General features: G+C 46.7%; 2 pseudogenes; one reads left to right on the top strand and one right to left on the bottom strand.

The window, feature by feature from the left end:
* The first annotated feature begins 2718 nt into the window (after positions 1-2718).
* LOC110296868 (ubiquitin-conjugating enzyme E2 Q2 pseudogene) lies at positions 2719-3835 on the top strand (annotated as a pseudogene).
* An 880-nt stretch (positions 3836-4715) lies between these two features.
* Positions 4716-6103, bottom strand: LOC110296128 (tubulin beta-3 chain pseudogene; annotated as a pseudogene).
* Positions 6104-16750: the final 10647 nt, after the last annotated feature.

The raw sequence follows: 16750 nt of genomic DNA, 5'->3' as shown, positions 1-16750 counted from the left end.
TATCTATCTATCTGGTATGTCCATCCACCCTTCTACCCACCTACCCACCCATCCACCTATCCACCCACCCACCCACCCAGCCATCCACACTTCCACCCAGCCACCCTTCCACCCACCCAGCCACCCATCCACCCATCCATCTAAGACAGGGTCTCACTATATGGTCCTGGATGGCCTAGAAATTGCTATGCACACTGGATTGACCTTGAACTCACTGAGATTAGCCTGCCCTGTTCTTCAGAGTTCTGGGATTAAATACATGTGATCAAATTATCTTTTTTGTTTGTTTGTTTGTTTGTTTGGTTTTGGTTTTTTTCCATACAGGGTTTCTCTGTATAGCCCTGGCTGTCCTGGAACTCACTTTGTAGACCAGGCTGGCCTCGGCCTCCCAGGTGCTGGGATTAAAGGCTCAAAATAATTTATTTTTAATTTTATATGAATTAGTGTTTTTCCTGCACATATGTTTGTGTGGGGGTGTTGGATCAGCCGGAACTGCAGTTACAGACAACTGTGAGTGACAGTGTAGGTTCAAGGACTTGGACCAGGGACCTCTTGAAGAGTAGCAAGGGCTCCTAAGTGCTGAGCCATCTCAAATTGTCTCTTAAAAATGAAAATCTGATTAGTCACTGTGGTTGTTTCATTAAGAATGGCTTCCAGAGCTGTGACGAAAGGATGGACCATCTAGAGACTGCCATACCCAGGGATCCATCCCATAATCAGCTTCCAAACGCTGACAACATTGCATACACTAGCAAGATTTTGCTGAAAGGACCCAGATATTGCTGTCTCTTGTGAGACTAGGCCGGGGCCTAGCAAACACAGAAGTGGATGCTCACAGTCAGCTAGTGGATGGATCACAGGGCTCCCAATGGAGGAGCTAGAGAAAGTACCCAAGGAGCTAAAGGGACCTGCAACCCTATAAGTGGAACAACATTATGAACTAACCAGTACCCCGGATTGTCTCTAGCTGCATATGTATCAAAAGATGGCCTAGTCGGCCATCACTGGAAAGAGAGGCCCATGGGACACACAAACTTTATATGCCCCAGTACAGGGGCACGCCAGGGCCAAAAAAATGGGAATGGATGGGTAGGGAAATGGGGGGGGTGAGGGGGGAGGGTATGGGGGACTTTTGCGATAGCATTGGAAATGTAATTGAGGAAAATACGTAATAAAAATATATATATAATATATATATAAAAGAACGACTTCCACAGATTCATATATTTGAAGCTTTGTCATTAGGGACTGGCACTATTTGAGAAAGATTAGGATTTGTGGCTGAGAGGGTGTGACCTTGTTGGAGGAGGTGTGTCACTTGAGGTAGGCTTTGATTTTTCAAAAGCCCAACCCAGGCCAGTCTCTCCCCTCTTCTCCTTCTCCTCCTCTTCCTCGTCGTCCTCTCTTCACCTGCTTCCATGCTGAAATAATGTAATGACCTCTGAAACTGTAAGTCAGCCCCAATTAAGGGCCTTATTTTAATTTTATTATTTTTTCTTACAAGAGCTGCCTTGGTCGTGGTGTCTCCTCTTAGCAATAGAACAGGAACCACGGTGCTCATTTATCTTCCTAAATCCCAAGAACTTTCTTCCTGTTGCTCTCAAGACAAAGACCACACTTCTGAGGCAGAGGCAGGAGGGTTGTAAAGGGTTGTGTTGTTGTTTCTTTGTTCTTGTTTTCTGAGATAGTGCCATGAGACTGGCCTCACATTTACTGCTCAACTGATCCTCCTGCCTCTCTCTCCTGAACACTGAGATTACAGATGTGTACCACTGTCCTGGTTAGATTTCTGACAACTTGGCAAAAACTACAGTCATCTGAGATGAGGGAGCCTCAATGGAGAAAATATCCCCATCAGACTATCCTGGAGGGCAGCCTGTGGGGCACTCTTTTCACTGGTGATTGATGTGGGATTAAAGCTGTATACCTACCACACCTGGTCCAGCATTCCCCTCCCCTCCCTTCCCCTCCCCTGCTAACTTCACCTATTCCATACGTGTATGGGTATTTTCCTTGCATGTATATCTGCAAACCACATGCATTCCTGGTGCCCATCGAGGCCAGAAAACAGTTTCAGGTCTCCTGGAATTAGAATTACAGACAGTTGTAAATTTTTATGTTGGGTGCTGGGAATTAAACCCTGGTGAGTGCTCTGAACTGTTGAATCATCTTTCCAGCCCTGGCTTTCTCTCTTTCTGAGACAGCCTTATTCTACATATAGTCCAGATATAACCATAACTCATGATGTAGCTTGCATGAGTTAGCCTTGAACTCATAGCAACCCTCCTGCTTCAGCTTCTCAAATGCTGGGATGATAAGTATGCACCATGTGGTGTGCTCGGCTTGCACTCATATCTAACTTCATATTTAGCTGAGCATGGTGGAATACATCTCTAATCTCAAAACTTGGGAGGCAAAGGCAAAAGGAATTCAAGGTCAGCCTGTGTTATATTGTTACAGTAGCGTTGGACAACCATTCAATGAGAAAAATTAATTTCTTCTCATGGAGAAAATGAAGTCTCTAGCCTGGGTGGAGATCCCACATCCAGTTGGGCTGGCCCATTGCCTGGCTAAGAGACAACCTCTTGGGAAGATGGATTCTCCATGCTAAAGGGATGGCAAGAATATTTATTCCTTTCTAAGATAATACATTTTTGATCAGGCATCTTGCGGGGCCACTTCACTTCTACACTAGTCTCAGAGGAACGGAGAGGAAGAATGTCGTCAGGTCTTAAGGCTGAGCTGGAGTTCCTAGCATCCATCTTCCACAAGGACCACGAGCGGCTGCGCATCCTGAGCTGGCACCTGGATGAGCTACAGTGTCAGGTCCTGGTGCCGGAGGCACCTGAGGGCAGTTCGCCCTCACCATCACCGCTCACCCTTCACTGCACCATCACCGAGTCCTACCCATCTTCACCGGTGATGTGGTTCGTGGACTCTGACAATCCAGATCTCACATTGATCCTAGAACGCCTGGAAGATTCGAAGTCAGACAGTTCGCTTAGTCAGCAGCTCAAGTGGCTGATCTGTGAACTCTGCAGCTTATATAACCTGCCTGAGCACCTGGATGTGGAGATGCTGGACCAGCCGGTCCCCATCGCTCAGAAGGCCACCATCAAAGATGGGTCTTCAGAAGAAGATGAAGATGCAGCTTACGGACTGGAGGACTCGGATTATTATGAAATGAAAGAAGAAGAGACGAGTAGTGAGAAAACGTCAGAGAATGAAGGGCTTGAGAAAGAGGATTTGGAAATATTAGAGAATATCCAGAAGAACCTAAGGCAAGAGCGTGCGAGTGGTGCCACGTCTGGCTCGGTGTGTGCTTCAGATAGACTTAAGAAAGAACTCAGAGAAATATACAGATCGCAGAGTTACAAGTCAGGGACTTTTTCTGTGGAACTGATAAATGACAGCTTATATGACTGGCACGTTAAATTGAGGAATGTTGACCCTGATAGTCGCTTGCACAGAGACCTTCAGCGCTTGAAAGAAGAAGAAGGCATAGACTATATTTTGCTTAACTTCTCTTTCAAAGATAACTTTCCGTTTGATCCTCCATTTGTTCGCGTCGTGTTGCCTGTACTCTCTGATGACTATGTCTTGGATGGGGGGGGCGTTGTGTATGGAACTGCTTACCCAACAGGGCTGGAGCAGCGCCTACTCCATCGAATCGGTCATCTTGCAGATCAATGCCACCTTAGTCAAAGGCAAGGCCAGGGTGCGCTTTGCAGTAGATAATCACTATAGTGAACAAGTGGCCAGACGGGTCTATAAATCCATGGTGCTGAAGCATGAGAAATCAGGCTGGTCCACTCCTCCACAGAAAGATGGGTAAAGAGCAGAGCATCAGGTATTTGGTATTTGTAGCAGTAGTGAGAAAGTTACTAGCTAATTGGTGCTTTAGTGGATAATCTCTCAACTGACCACCAGTAGAAGTGTCAGCCTTTCCATTTTGCTTACTGTGGGGGTCTTGGGCTGAACTGTGAGCCTTAATGTGTTTTTTCCTGAGAAATAATCATAACTCCATTTCAGTCTTCCATGTTCCTTGATGAAGTGAAATGTGTGAAGTAGGCCAGTCAGCTGTGACTTTAGATAAGGCTAGTTATTGGGCTACTGGGGGGGGGGGGATAATGAGTATATTTAAACATTTGTTCCATTTAGTACTAATAAAAGTTTTTCCAGTGTCCAATACTGTTTTAGAAAAAATAAAAAAAATAAAATAAAAAAAGAATAAAAAAAAATACATTTTTTTCTTTCCAGAATTCCTGCCCTTGTGTAGTTGCTATGGTGTCACCTGTTAGGCCTGTCCATCTTTTTAAATCCTGACTCAGACAGGTACAACTTTATCTTTAAACAGAAAACAAAACAAAAAAACAACAAAACCCAACCAACTCCTTTTTTCTGTCTTTCTTTTTTTTATCTGACAGACAGCAACTTTATTAAGTATACCCCTCCCCCCAAATATAAACACAACCCAGTAAAAAAACAAAACAAACCATAAAAACAGACAAATAAGCAACATAAATACAGAGGTGGCTAAAATAGGGAGGACAGAGAGCCAAGTGGACTCACATAGAGTGGGGGTGGCCATAAATACTGAAGGACTTTAACCTGGGAGCCCTAATGAGCTGGTGAGAAGCAAAGCTGGGGGCAGTGTCAGTAGCTAGATGGCTCTGGGGGGTGGGGGGGAACAGATGCTGCTTGTCTTGGCCCTGGCTGCCACTTGGCCCCACACCCCAGCTGTGAGCAACTTCACTTGGGTCCCTGGGCTTCTGATTCCTTGTCATCATCTTCATACATCTCCCCCTCCTCCTCCGCAGTGGCGTCCTGGTACTGCTGGTACTCGAACACCAGGTCATTCATGTTGCTCTCAGCCTCGGTGAACTCCATCTCATCCATGCCCTCATCCGTGGACCAGTGCAGGAAGGCCTTGCACCAGAACATGGCTGTGAACTGCTCGGAAATGCATTTGAACAGCTCCTGGATGACCGTGCTGTTGCCAATGAAGGTGGATGACATCTTGAGCCCACGGGTTGGGATGTCACACACGGCTACCTTGACGTTGTTGGGGATCCACTCCACGAAGTAGCTGCTGTTCTTACTCTGGAGGCCAGCATCTGCTCGTCCACCTCCTTCATAAACATGCGCCCACGGAAGACAGTGTCCACGGCCGTGGCGCGGGTCACAGGCAGCCATTATGTTCTTGGCATCGAACATCTGCTGTGTGTGCTCAGGCACTGTCAGGGCACCGTACTGCTGGCTGCCCCGGGCTGTAAGTGGGGCGAAGCCAGGCATGAAGAAGTGGAGACGTGGGAACAGCACCATGTTCACAGCCAGCTTGCAGAGGTCGGCATTGAGCTGACCAGGGAATCGAAGGGAGGTGGTGACTCTGCTCATGGTGACAGACACAAGGTGGTTGAGGTCCCCATAGGTGGGTGTGGCCAGCTTGAAGGTACAGAAGCAGATGTAGAGGGCTTCATTGTCGATGCAGTAGGTCTCATCCATGTTCTCCACTAGCTGGTGGATGGACAGGGTGGCGTTGTAGGGCTCCACCACAGTGTCCGACACTTTGGGTGAGGGCACCACACTGAAGGTGTTCATGATGCGGTCGGCATACTCCTAACGCACCTTGCTGATGAGCAGTGTGCCCATGCCCGAGCCTGTGCCCCCACCCAGTGAGTGTGTCAGCTGGAAGCCCTGCAGGCAGTCACAATTCTCACACTCTTTCCGCACGACATCTAGGACTGAGTCCACCAGCTCTGCGCCCTCAGTATAGTGCCTATAGTGCCCTTTGGCCCAGTTGTTGCCAGCACCACTCTGACCAAAGATAAAGTTGTCGGGCCTGAATAGGTGTCCAAAGGCGCCAGACTGAACACTGTCCATGGTTCCAGGTTCCAAGTACACCAGAATGGCCCTGGGCACATACTTGTGAGAGGAGGTCTCATTGTAGTACACGCTGATGCGCTCCAGCTGCAGGTCTGAGTCCCCTACATAGTTGCTGCTGGGGTCTATGCCGTGCTCATCGCTGATAACCTCCCAGAACTTGGCCCCTATCTGGTTGCCGCACTGGCCGGCCTGGATGTGCACGATCTCCCTCGTTCTGACTTCATGATCTCCCTCGTTCTGACTTCACACGGCTAGAGACGACAAGGCAGGTGGACAGCAGGCTGAGGAACAACTCCTTTTTTCTTATTTCAACTTCTTGCCAAAACTTGGGCATCCTGTTTCAGACATCCCGGGTCTTCTCCATGTTTTTCTAAGTTATTTATCCCACCTTCTCCCATGTCACTGCTTACACATGGTGTGGCTTTCTCTCTTCATTTCCTCCATCTTCCTTTTCTCAGAAGTGCCTGGGTTGATTTTTACTGAATCCATTCTCAAACTCTTCTACCAGCGAGGCTGAGATATCCAGAGGAGCCTCTGATTTCTCTGGTAACTATTTATTACCTTAGGGGTTTACTGCTGTGAAGAGACAATGGAACCATTCCTCTTATAAAGGAATGCATTTAATTGGGACTGGCTTACAGTTTTAGAGTTCAGTCTACTATCTCTACACTGGGAAGCATGGCAGTGTGCAGGTAGACACGGTGCTGGAGGAGCTGAGAGTTCTACATCCTGATCCACAGGCAGCAGAAGGAGAGACTGTACCACACTGGGTGTAGCTTGAGGATAGGAGACCTCAAAGTCCAACCACACAGTGACACACTTCCTCCAACCAGACCACACCTTCTAATAGTGACACTTGCTATGATGGGCCAAGGATTCAAACACCTGAGTCTATGGTAGCCGTACCTATTCAGAACACAACAATCGAAGACCCTGTGTCCAAAGAGCAAAGCGAAGCCAAACCAGACCCCCCACATTCATATTGGTTACCTGTGCTCCCCACATAAAATAAGGATCTGAGGTTTTTGTAGATTCACACCTATAGTAGGGTTCTCTTTCCACACCCACTCTACCAGTAAAAAATACAAAGTATTTGTTTGATTGTCACAAGCCTTTAGAAGAGAAGAAAGCCCATTGGTATGTTTTGATTCAAAAGTGATCAGGAACATCAGTCTTTAGCCATATGGAGACATGTTCTCAGTTTGTAGACTCTGGGATTATTGAAGTTTTTGCCCGGAAAGGAAAGGCAAGCCTCTACCATCAGTGTTGTCTGGGATGGGTGCAGCATGAGCAGTCTGCAGTTGGCATGTGTTCATTTTCCCAGGCACATGCAGGAGCAAGCCTCGGGTTGAATCAGAGCAGAGACATGTCTTGAGATCTGCAGTGGGGATGCCCTGGCACAAGGTAGCCACTGACTCCCTCCTTCATCCCTTCTGCTATATGCTTTCTGGGGTTCTTTTGCTTGCTGTTTCACAGAGTGTCAAGAGTTGGTTTTGTCTGCTCTGGCTTCTAACCTTAAAGACAAAATAGAAAAGACCGATGGATACCCACATGTGCAGTTCCAGAGTCTCAGGAGGGAATATCATGTTGGTGCCGCTGTGGCCAAGAGAATGGGAGGCAGGCAGATGCTGAACGCTCAGGATTATTGGCACTGCTGACATAAACACACCGCTCTCACCCAATAGGGGACAAGAACCGGCTTATTCAGGAGCTGAGTGTGAATTGGCAGCAGGGATTCGGGTTGACCCAAATACCATGTTCCAGCACAATAGTTTCATGAAGTATTTTTTTTTTATAGTAACAGAACAAAGTCATATATCAAGGTGCTTAAGGATGTATTAGTAGAAACATCGGGTAGGTGTGTTATTGCCAAGTAGGGGAGATTCTGCTTCAGGCCTCAGTTACTTCTGATGGCATTCTTAGCCTTCGTGTTGGTGGAAGTTAGGAGTCTGTTTGGATGTCCCGAGAGGATTTATGTAACGTCGCCCAGATGCCAGGTCAAACACAGAGGTGAGCAATGAAGAGCTGGCTATTAAGGGGACTAAAGATAGCCCAAGATAATTTGGCTCTAGATGGGCAACCTTCCAGAATGTCTCCAAAATCACGACAGTTCTAGTTAGTCAACCAGCCTTGGAGCATCCTTAACACAGACGGAGCCTTGTTCTGGGAATTTCTATTTCAGGAATAGGCACAGAGAGGGGCATGTTTCTCAAGTAAGAGACACAGGGTTTTAATTCAGAAATTTTATCGATCACTGTATTACTGTGTTGATTGCCGAGATTACAGAGATGATGAAAATAGAATTTAATTAAATAAAGACAGGTAGTGGGCAGGGTAGAGAACAAACATTGAATCTAACTTTTTTTGTTTTGTTCTGAGATAGTTTCTTGCTTATATAGTCCAGTCTGCTCTAGAACTCAATCATCTAGCTCTTAAAAAACAAAAACAAAAAACAAACAAACAAAAAAAAAAAACAAAACAAAATCTTCCCCAAACCTAGAGAGATGGCTCAGTGGTCAAGAGCACTTGCTGCTCTTACAGAGGACCTGGTTCAGTTCCCAACACCACATGATGCCTCCCAATTGTCTGTAACTCCAGTTCCAGGGAGATCCAGTTATTCACGTGCCCGTTCCCCAATACATAATTAAAAATGAAAAAAAAAAAAAAAAGCTGGAGTTAGCACATGTCTTTAATCCTGGCATTTGGGAATTTGGGAGGTAGATGCCAACAGATCTGAGTTCAAGAACAGCCTGATCTACAAAGTGAGTTCCAGGGACAGTCAGGGCCACAGTGTTGACATGTTCCCCCTGCCCCCTCCTCTGCAATCCCCCCCCAAAAAAAACCCAAACCAAACAAAAAGCATTTTCCCATAAGACCTGCATTTTTTTTAAAAGATTTATTTATTTCATGTCTGTGAGTACACTGTAGCTGTCTTCAGACACCCCAGAAGAGGGCATCAGATCTCATTATGGATGGTTGTGAGCCACCATGTGGTTGCTGGGATTTGAACTCAGAACCTTCAGAAGAGCAGTCAGTGCTCTTAACCACTGAGCCATCTCTCCAGCTCTAAGACCTGCATTTTTTTTTTTAAAAAAGTTGTCTTGGAGATACTGTGCAGTCTAGAGGCTCGTCTCCCACTGCCTCATCTCCCCTTGAAGGCTCCTTAGAGACCCTCTGCAGCTCCTCAAATGCCAGCAGCTGCCACCATCTTGGCTTTCCTGATTGTTTAAAAAACTGAGACAGGAACTCTCTTTCTGTCTCTTTGTGTGTCTGTGTGTATGTATGCTTGCTCTTTGTGTGCCCCTGGAGGCCAGAAGAGGGCATCAGACTCACTGGAACTGGAGTTTTGCATGGCTGTGAGCCGCCATGTGGTTGCTGGGAACTGAACCCTGGTCCTCTGGAAGAACAGTGTTCTTAACCACTGAGTTATCTCTCCAGCCAAGCCAGGGTCTCACTAAGCAGCCCAGGTTAGCCTTAACTCTAGACCTTCCTACTTCAGTCTACTAAGGGCTGAGATTACAGATGTATGCCAGAAAGTAGATGTATGGGTTTTGAGGAGAGAGATCCAAAGCTGGGTGTTAGAATGGCAAGGTAGGTGATTTTAGTTTATACAGTACTACAAGAAAGAACTGTGCACAGAAAAGCAGAATCAGGCTGTTCAAAAGTAGAGCTTTTAAACTTTTGAACCAGGGACTTCAGATCCCTATTGAAAAGAACTGATACTCTTTCCCCCTCTGTCTTAGTTAGAGTTTTATTGCAGTGAAGAGACACCGTGACCAAGACAACTCTTACAAGGACAACACTTAACTGTGGCTGGCTACAGGTTCAGAGGTTCAGTCCATTATCATCAGGGCAGGAAGTATGGCAGGAGGCAGGCAGCATGCTGTTGGGGAAGAAGGTGAGAGTTTTGCATTTTGATCCATAGGCAGCAGGAGACTGTCTATCTCACTGAGTATAGCTTGAAGATAGGAGACCTCAAAGCCCATCCCATAGTGACATAGTTCAGCCAACAAGGCCCTACCTACTCCAACTAGGCCACACCTCCTAATAGTGCCTTTCCTTGTGGCCAAGGATTCACACACATGAGTGAGTCTACAGGAGCTAAGCCTGTTCTAACCACCACACCCTCCAAGCAGCAAAAGCTGAAGGGCAGCCATCTTGCAGGAGGAGACTCATTCAGCTTCAGGACAAAGAACACATCAGGGATGTAGCTACTGGATGTTTAGTTAAAACCTCTGACTGGATTAAGGAACCATGGCAATGCCTTGAGCTGAAATAAACAGCTTCCAGAAGGGTGACCAAAAACCAACATAGGTCTGCTTAAACGGTCTAATAAGGACCTGTAATTAGGTCAACAAACATTCCTTGGAAGACTTCTATCAGGTATTTTCCAAGTTATCATCATCCAAGAAATAATTCAGAAATAAGGAATTGGAAGGCAGCTATGCTCAGTACTATACCACCAGTGCTGCACACACACAAAGTGTGTGTTTTTGTGTCTGTGTGGGAGGGGGGTTGGGGTGCTAGGTCAGATATGGCTCATGGGTAAGTGCATACACGGTTCTTGCAGAGGACCTAAGTTTAGTTCCCAGCACCCATGTCAAAAAAAATTATTCCCTCCTCCTTCCCTTCTTCCCTTTTTCCTTCCCTCTCTCCTTCCATCCCTCCCTCCCTTTTCTTTCTTCCGTCAATATATATATTTTGGCACAGGGTCTCTACATAGCCCTGGCTGTCTTAGAACTCACAGAGATCCATTTGCCTCTGCCTCCTAAAGGCCTGTGCCACCACATCTGACTTCCTTTCTTCCTTTTATTCTTTCATTCTTCTGGAAGACACGGTTCTCTCCATAGCCCCAGAACTCACTGTATAGACCAGGCTGGCCAGAGTTCAGAGATCCTCCTCCTTCTGCCTCCTGACTACTGGATTTTAAATTATATACCACATGGGGCTGGAGAGATGGCTCAGTGGTTAAGAGCACTGACTGCTCTTGCAGAGGTCCTGAGTTCAATTCCCAGCAACCACCTGGTGGCTCATAACCATCTGTAATGGGATCTGATGCCCTCTTCTGGTGTGTCTGTAGAAAGCCACAGTGTATTCATATATATGAAATATATATATATATATTTTTTTTTAATTTGTGCACTATCACACCTGTCCTGTTTTTGTTTCTTTGCATACGTATTTGGTTTGGATTTCATTCTATCATAATACTATCTTTTAAATGTTATTTTATTTAAATGATTTATTATTTATTTTATGTGGATTGGTGTTTTTCCTTCATGTAAGCCCGTATGGGGTTGTTGAAATTCCCTGGAGCTGTGAGCTGCCATGTGGGTGCACAGAAACATCCCCCAACACTGAGCCATCTCTCTAGCCGCTATTTTATTTGTTTATATGTGCGCATGTCTATATCTGTGTTCCTGCTGAGACCAGAAGTGGGTATTAGATTCCCTTGGAGGTGGCGTTTCAGAGAATATGGTGGACGTGAGTGCTGGGACCCAAACCCTAGTTCTTAGTTCCTATGACTTAATGGCAGGTGCTTTGAACTGCTGAACCATCTCTCAGGCTCTATAATACGGATATTAATACATAGATTTCTTTTTCCTGTATGAGGACTCTTCTAAGTTCAGTGGTTTATAATGAAAAGATTTGGGGTCCACAAGGTGGCTCAGTGGGTACAGGCTCTGTGACCAAATCTGGTGAGCTTATTGATCCAGGGGAAAACGAGAAATGACTCCTACAAGCTGTCCTCCGGTCTCTCCATGCACATGGTGGCACATGCTGCCCTAAATAAACAAACACGATTAAACAAAGAAACCGAGAGATTTACGGTGGGAAGCCCCTTCCCTCCTCCTTCCTCCAGTAGTTCGGTATCTCTTGAATTCTCAGATGATGTCGCACGTCTACTTCCAGACTTTGTCCCACCCTGGTGCACAGAACAGGTGAGAACTTTCCAAGCAGATTTTCTACTCAGATTTCGTAGGATTCCATGAAGGGTTATGATCTCTGACTCCCTTGTGCTTAAAAACAATTATTTTTCACCACATTTTATATTCGCATAAAGCTTACGTTTCCTCTTCCCTTTCAGCTTCCACACCAGTGTCGGAGTAAGCAGGACCCTCAAGGACATCATTCTTACAGCCCTGGGGAAACAGCTGAGTGTTGAGTGTAGTACAAAGATCTGTTATGATCCACCCCACCCACTCTAGTGACCTCATTCTCTGGGTAGCTTTGAGGCATTCCCTGCATTTTCAGACCTCAGTGGAATCCTTGACTGCCTTTGCCTGAGATAGCCCTCTCTTCTCTCAGGGAAATCCCAGTCTGCCTTTGTCTGAGATAACCCTCTCTTCTCTGCTTGGGCATCACCTTTATTCTCTTCTCTAAATTCTCTCCAACCAAGTTAGTTGCTCTTCTGTCTGTCCTTCCTTCCTTTCATCCTTCCTACCTTCCTTCTTTCCTTTACCCTCCTTCCCTCCATTCCTCTTCCCATCCTCCCATCTTCCTTCTCTCCCTGACTCCTTCCTTCCTTCCTTCTCGGAATTCCTTCTTTTCTTTCTTTCCCCCTCTTTCCATTGTCTAGCCATGTAGCCCAGGCTAGCCTTTAGCCCATAATCCCCCTCGTCAGCCTCCTAAATGCTGGGGTTGCAGACATGTGCCACCACACCTGGTTATTGTTTCCGCTTCGGTCCCAAGCCGTTTGTAATCTCCCACTAATGCCTCTGGTCATGTGTCTCATATTTATTGTTTTCTTGTTTGTGCTCTATTGGACTTTCTGTGAGCATTATTCCCCCCCCCCCAACTTAAAAAAGTCTTTACCACACCTTGTTTTGTTGATCTTCAAGACATCTTCCTTTGTCTTTGAATTGTGTGGTAAACAAAACAAAAGCAAACACTAGAAAAACCATACCTCGGGACAAAGCTCAAAGTCCAAGCCTCAGGTTGGATTCACAGTGGAATTGTGGAGGACATGGAGGTGACATGAGTAACAGAGAGGGCGAGGCAAACACAGGAATGAACCTTAACAAGTGGGTAGGTGCTTTACAGAGGTGGGGATGGAGGGTAAGAGCACTGCAGGAGACCTGAGTTCGGTTCCCAGCACCCACAGGACAGCTCATAACCATCTGTAAGCCCATTTCTGGAAGATGTAACAGTTTCTGGCCTCCGCGGAAATTGCACAATCATGGTGCACAGACATATGCAGGCAAAACCACTCCCACACACAAAATTAAATAAACTTGCAAAAAATTAACAAAATTAAAAGAGGCAATCAGTTGCCTGCCAGCTGGGACATCTCCTGAGAGGCGGTAGAGACCTTCTGTCTCTCAGAACTGGCCCCGAGTTAGGGGGATGTAAGAGAGAAAGAAGAAGCAGTTTGTCATTGCCGCCTTCTTTTTTTTTTCCAAAATATTTATTTATTTATATGAATACACTGCAGCTGTCTTCAGACACACTAGAAGAGGGCATCGGATCCCATTATAGATGGCTATCAACCACCAAGTGGTTGCTGGTAATTGAACTCAGGACCTCTGGAAGAGCAGTCAGCGCTCTTAACCGCTGAGCCATCTCTCTAGCCCTGTCATTTCCTTCTTATTTCCTGTTTATCAGCTAAAGTCCCGTCTGTCTATTGCTTTAAAATCAATATTATTTATTTATTTATTTCTGAGACAGGATCTCACTCTATTGCCTGGGGTGGTCTTGAACTTGCAGTGACTACCCTGCCTCAGCCTCCAGAGTGAGTACTGGGATAATAAATGTGTGCCAACACACCTGGACATTCCTTTATTTATTTATTTATTTATTTATTTATTTATTTATTTTTGCCTTTGGCGCATAAACCTGGTCTTTCTGAACAGGTAGCACTTAGGAGCTGGTGTGGCTGGGAGTCCTTCCCAGGCACACCTGGGGGCCACTGGGGTTCATTATCACCTCGAGGGAGGCTCACAAGTGCCCAGAAAGGACTAATGGTGGTGACTGGCAGGCTCTCTCATTGGTAAATAACCAAGGGACAACTTCCAGGAGGCAAGATATATTTTGGTTCATAGTTGAAGGTCAAGTCCATTATGATGGGGCAGGCTTGGTGACAGAACACTCCTTCCTGTGAGGGAGCACCTGGCTGGGACTCCTTGCTTCTCAGCAGAATGAGAAGCAGTGCCGAGTGAGTGAGCAACGGCCTCCAAGCCCTGATTCCTCCACCTCTTACAGGTTCCACGGCCACAAAATACTGCGAATGCTAACACGCCCGAGCCTGTGGGAGGGACATTTCCCACTCAAACAATAGCAAGGAGAGAAGCTTTCTCATGGCTTAAGGTCACCTTCTTTTGGAACACGTGGGAGCAGTGTGCAAGCTGTTACCAGCTCAGTGGCACTGAGTTCTGTGCTTGTCGGTGGTGGCTTATTTGCTTGTTAATTGTCTGGTCGAGGAGCCCCTTTCTGACAGAAGGCACACTGCGCCACTCCATTCTTTGTTTTTGTACTGCTGCTCTGTTTCTCAGCAGTTCAGGATTCCGCAGCAATGCTCCACCATTGAGTTACAGTCCCAGACTTCTTCTTCCTTTTTTTTTTCTTTTGAGACATGGTCTGTCTAAAGTGTCCAGGGTGGCCTTGAACTCACTCTATAGTCTAGGCAAGCCTTGAACTTGAAGTCCTCCTGCCTCAGCCCCTCAAGGAGCTGATATGACTGGCCCAGGCCACTAGTCTGTTATTCCAGCATCTTGACTGGCTCAGTTCACAGGAGTTTCTTTTAGGAAAGTTGCCAGTGGGAGGAATCCCAGGAAAGCTCAGTCTGAGGGCAAGAGCCCCTCGGTGACCAGCAGCTGAACGTGACCATGGTCCACAGAACCTCTTCTTGGTCACATTCCCCATTTGCAAAGGAAGTGCTGTTTGTGCTCCTGGGTAATTATAGACATCTAGAGCAGCTGAGTCCTCTGCAGGCAGACTTAGAGGCTGTGGAACTTCTGATTGGTAGGAAAATGTAGAACTATTGTGTCTGGCTTCGTTTGCTTGTCTATCACTGTGATAAAATATTTAGATGCAAAGCAATTCAGGGAAGGAAAAGATTGATTTGCCTTGCACTTCCCATTCCCAGTCTATTACTGAGGGAAGTCTGGGTGGGAACTCAGGGCTTAGAGGCAGGAACCAAAGCAGAGGGTGCAGGAGGAATGCAGCTTACTGGCTTGCTGCCCTGGCTCCCAGGGCAGGACCCCTTGCCCAGGGATGGCACCACCCTCAGTGGGCTGGGCTGGACCCTCCCACATCAATCATCAATCAAGAAAATGTCTCCCCACCCCCGCCACCACACTTGTCCACAGGACAGTCTGATGGTAGCTGTACTGAAAGAAAATGAGATTTTGTAACTTGTGATTCATGTAAAAGAGTTGTCTATGAGCCCGCGGCCTGGGGCCAAGAACAAAGCAGAACAGACAGGGCTGTTGTTAAGACATTCCTAAGAACAGCTTGACTGTACAAGCAGAGCTATCTTGTCTGGGTCAACACCACCTGGCCGGAACCTCCCTGTTGTGTCCGGCCAGCAGATCACAGCCTGGGTTCTAGCCTGGAAAGGCATTTTGGAAACCTGGAAGAGAAGAGGGGCTAGGCGGCGAGAGAAGGGAATGAAGCTAAGACAAGATTCTGATCAAAGCTCAATTTTACTATTTCCAGACACTCAGTTATAAAGGAAGGGGGAGGGAACCCGATTTCCCGCCAAGTAACTCAGGGTCCAGTAGCAGGACGAACACGTGTGTGCCTCTTCCAAGCAACAAAGGCAGGGTCCAGCAGTAGGCGTGGCAGGACGAATGAGCAGGAAGCTCCACCCTTGAGCAAGCAGGTTCAAGCAGATGGGGGAAAGGGAGACCACACCTCCCCTCTGTCTACTGCCCCTTGACTCCAGGTAAAGTCATACATCAACTGGTTGCTATGTGAACAAAGATCAGCCCCCAGCCCACAGGAACAAAGTCCTGATGCCCTTTTGCTGACATGTAATCTTTCTGTTCATGTTTAAATAAGCCAATAGTGTGTCGCTATGCTGAATTCCACACCCCTAAGCCCCTTACCCCATAAAAACCCCTAGCTTTCAAGCCTCGTGGCCGACATCCATTATCTCCTGTGTGGGATGCGTGTTGGTCCAGAGCTCTGTAATTAAACATCCTCGTGTATTTACATCAAGATGGTCCTTCGTGATTTTTTTTTGGGCACACACTGAATCGGGAATTGGGTGGGGGTTTCCCCACTAGGTTCTAACAGTACCTCAGTTGAGAGTCCCCCTTTCCAAATACATCTAGCTTTGTGTCAAATTGACAAAACCTAACCAGTGCCGGGTCTGTGGCCAAGAGCAGAAGCAAAAGAAACCTGGCAGCCAGAAAGAGTAAGTGGTGGGCATCTTCAGAAGAGGTTTCTTATACCAAAGCCACCTTAATTTTTTTCTCTTTTCGTCTTTCTGCAAAAGGAGCAGTGCTAAATATACACTACTGTGGCGTGGAACCAGGTCTGGTTGTGAGCTTGGGAGAGTTGGGATCTCTCCCCATTCTGTGACACGCACTTTCCTTCCTTACTCTTTCATACTCGAGGCCAGAAAACCTACAGACTCCCAGGAACAAAGCAACACAAGCCAGTCTCTGCTGCCGGCTCTGTGCATGCTGCCAAAGATTGCCTGGGAGCTTGCTGGTCAGAAGATGGAAGGAGATCTCAGAAAGGTCTGCTAGACAGTACACAGTCTTGCAAGGCGATTCAGTGGGGATCGTGGAGAGGTCTGTTAGTCGTACAATCATGCAGGGTGATTTAGTGAGGCTGTAGCATTCTCGGCTCTTGCCAGTGTGAAAAATAGTTCCACTCTTCCTTGGGGAGGTTATCTGTCCTTCTTGTCCTTTTC

The sequence above is a fragment of the Mus caroli genome, unplaced genomic scaffold (assembly GCF_978045245.1).
Source record: "Mus caroli unplaced genomic scaffold, Mus_caroli_1 scaffold_7, whole genome shotgun sequence".
Classification (NCBI taxonomy): Eukaryota; Metazoa; Chordata; class Mammalia; order Rodentia; family Muridae; genus Mus; species Mus caroli.
Note: the sequence above shows the minus strand (reverse complement) of the source record. Positions and strands in the feature narration are given on the sequence as shown.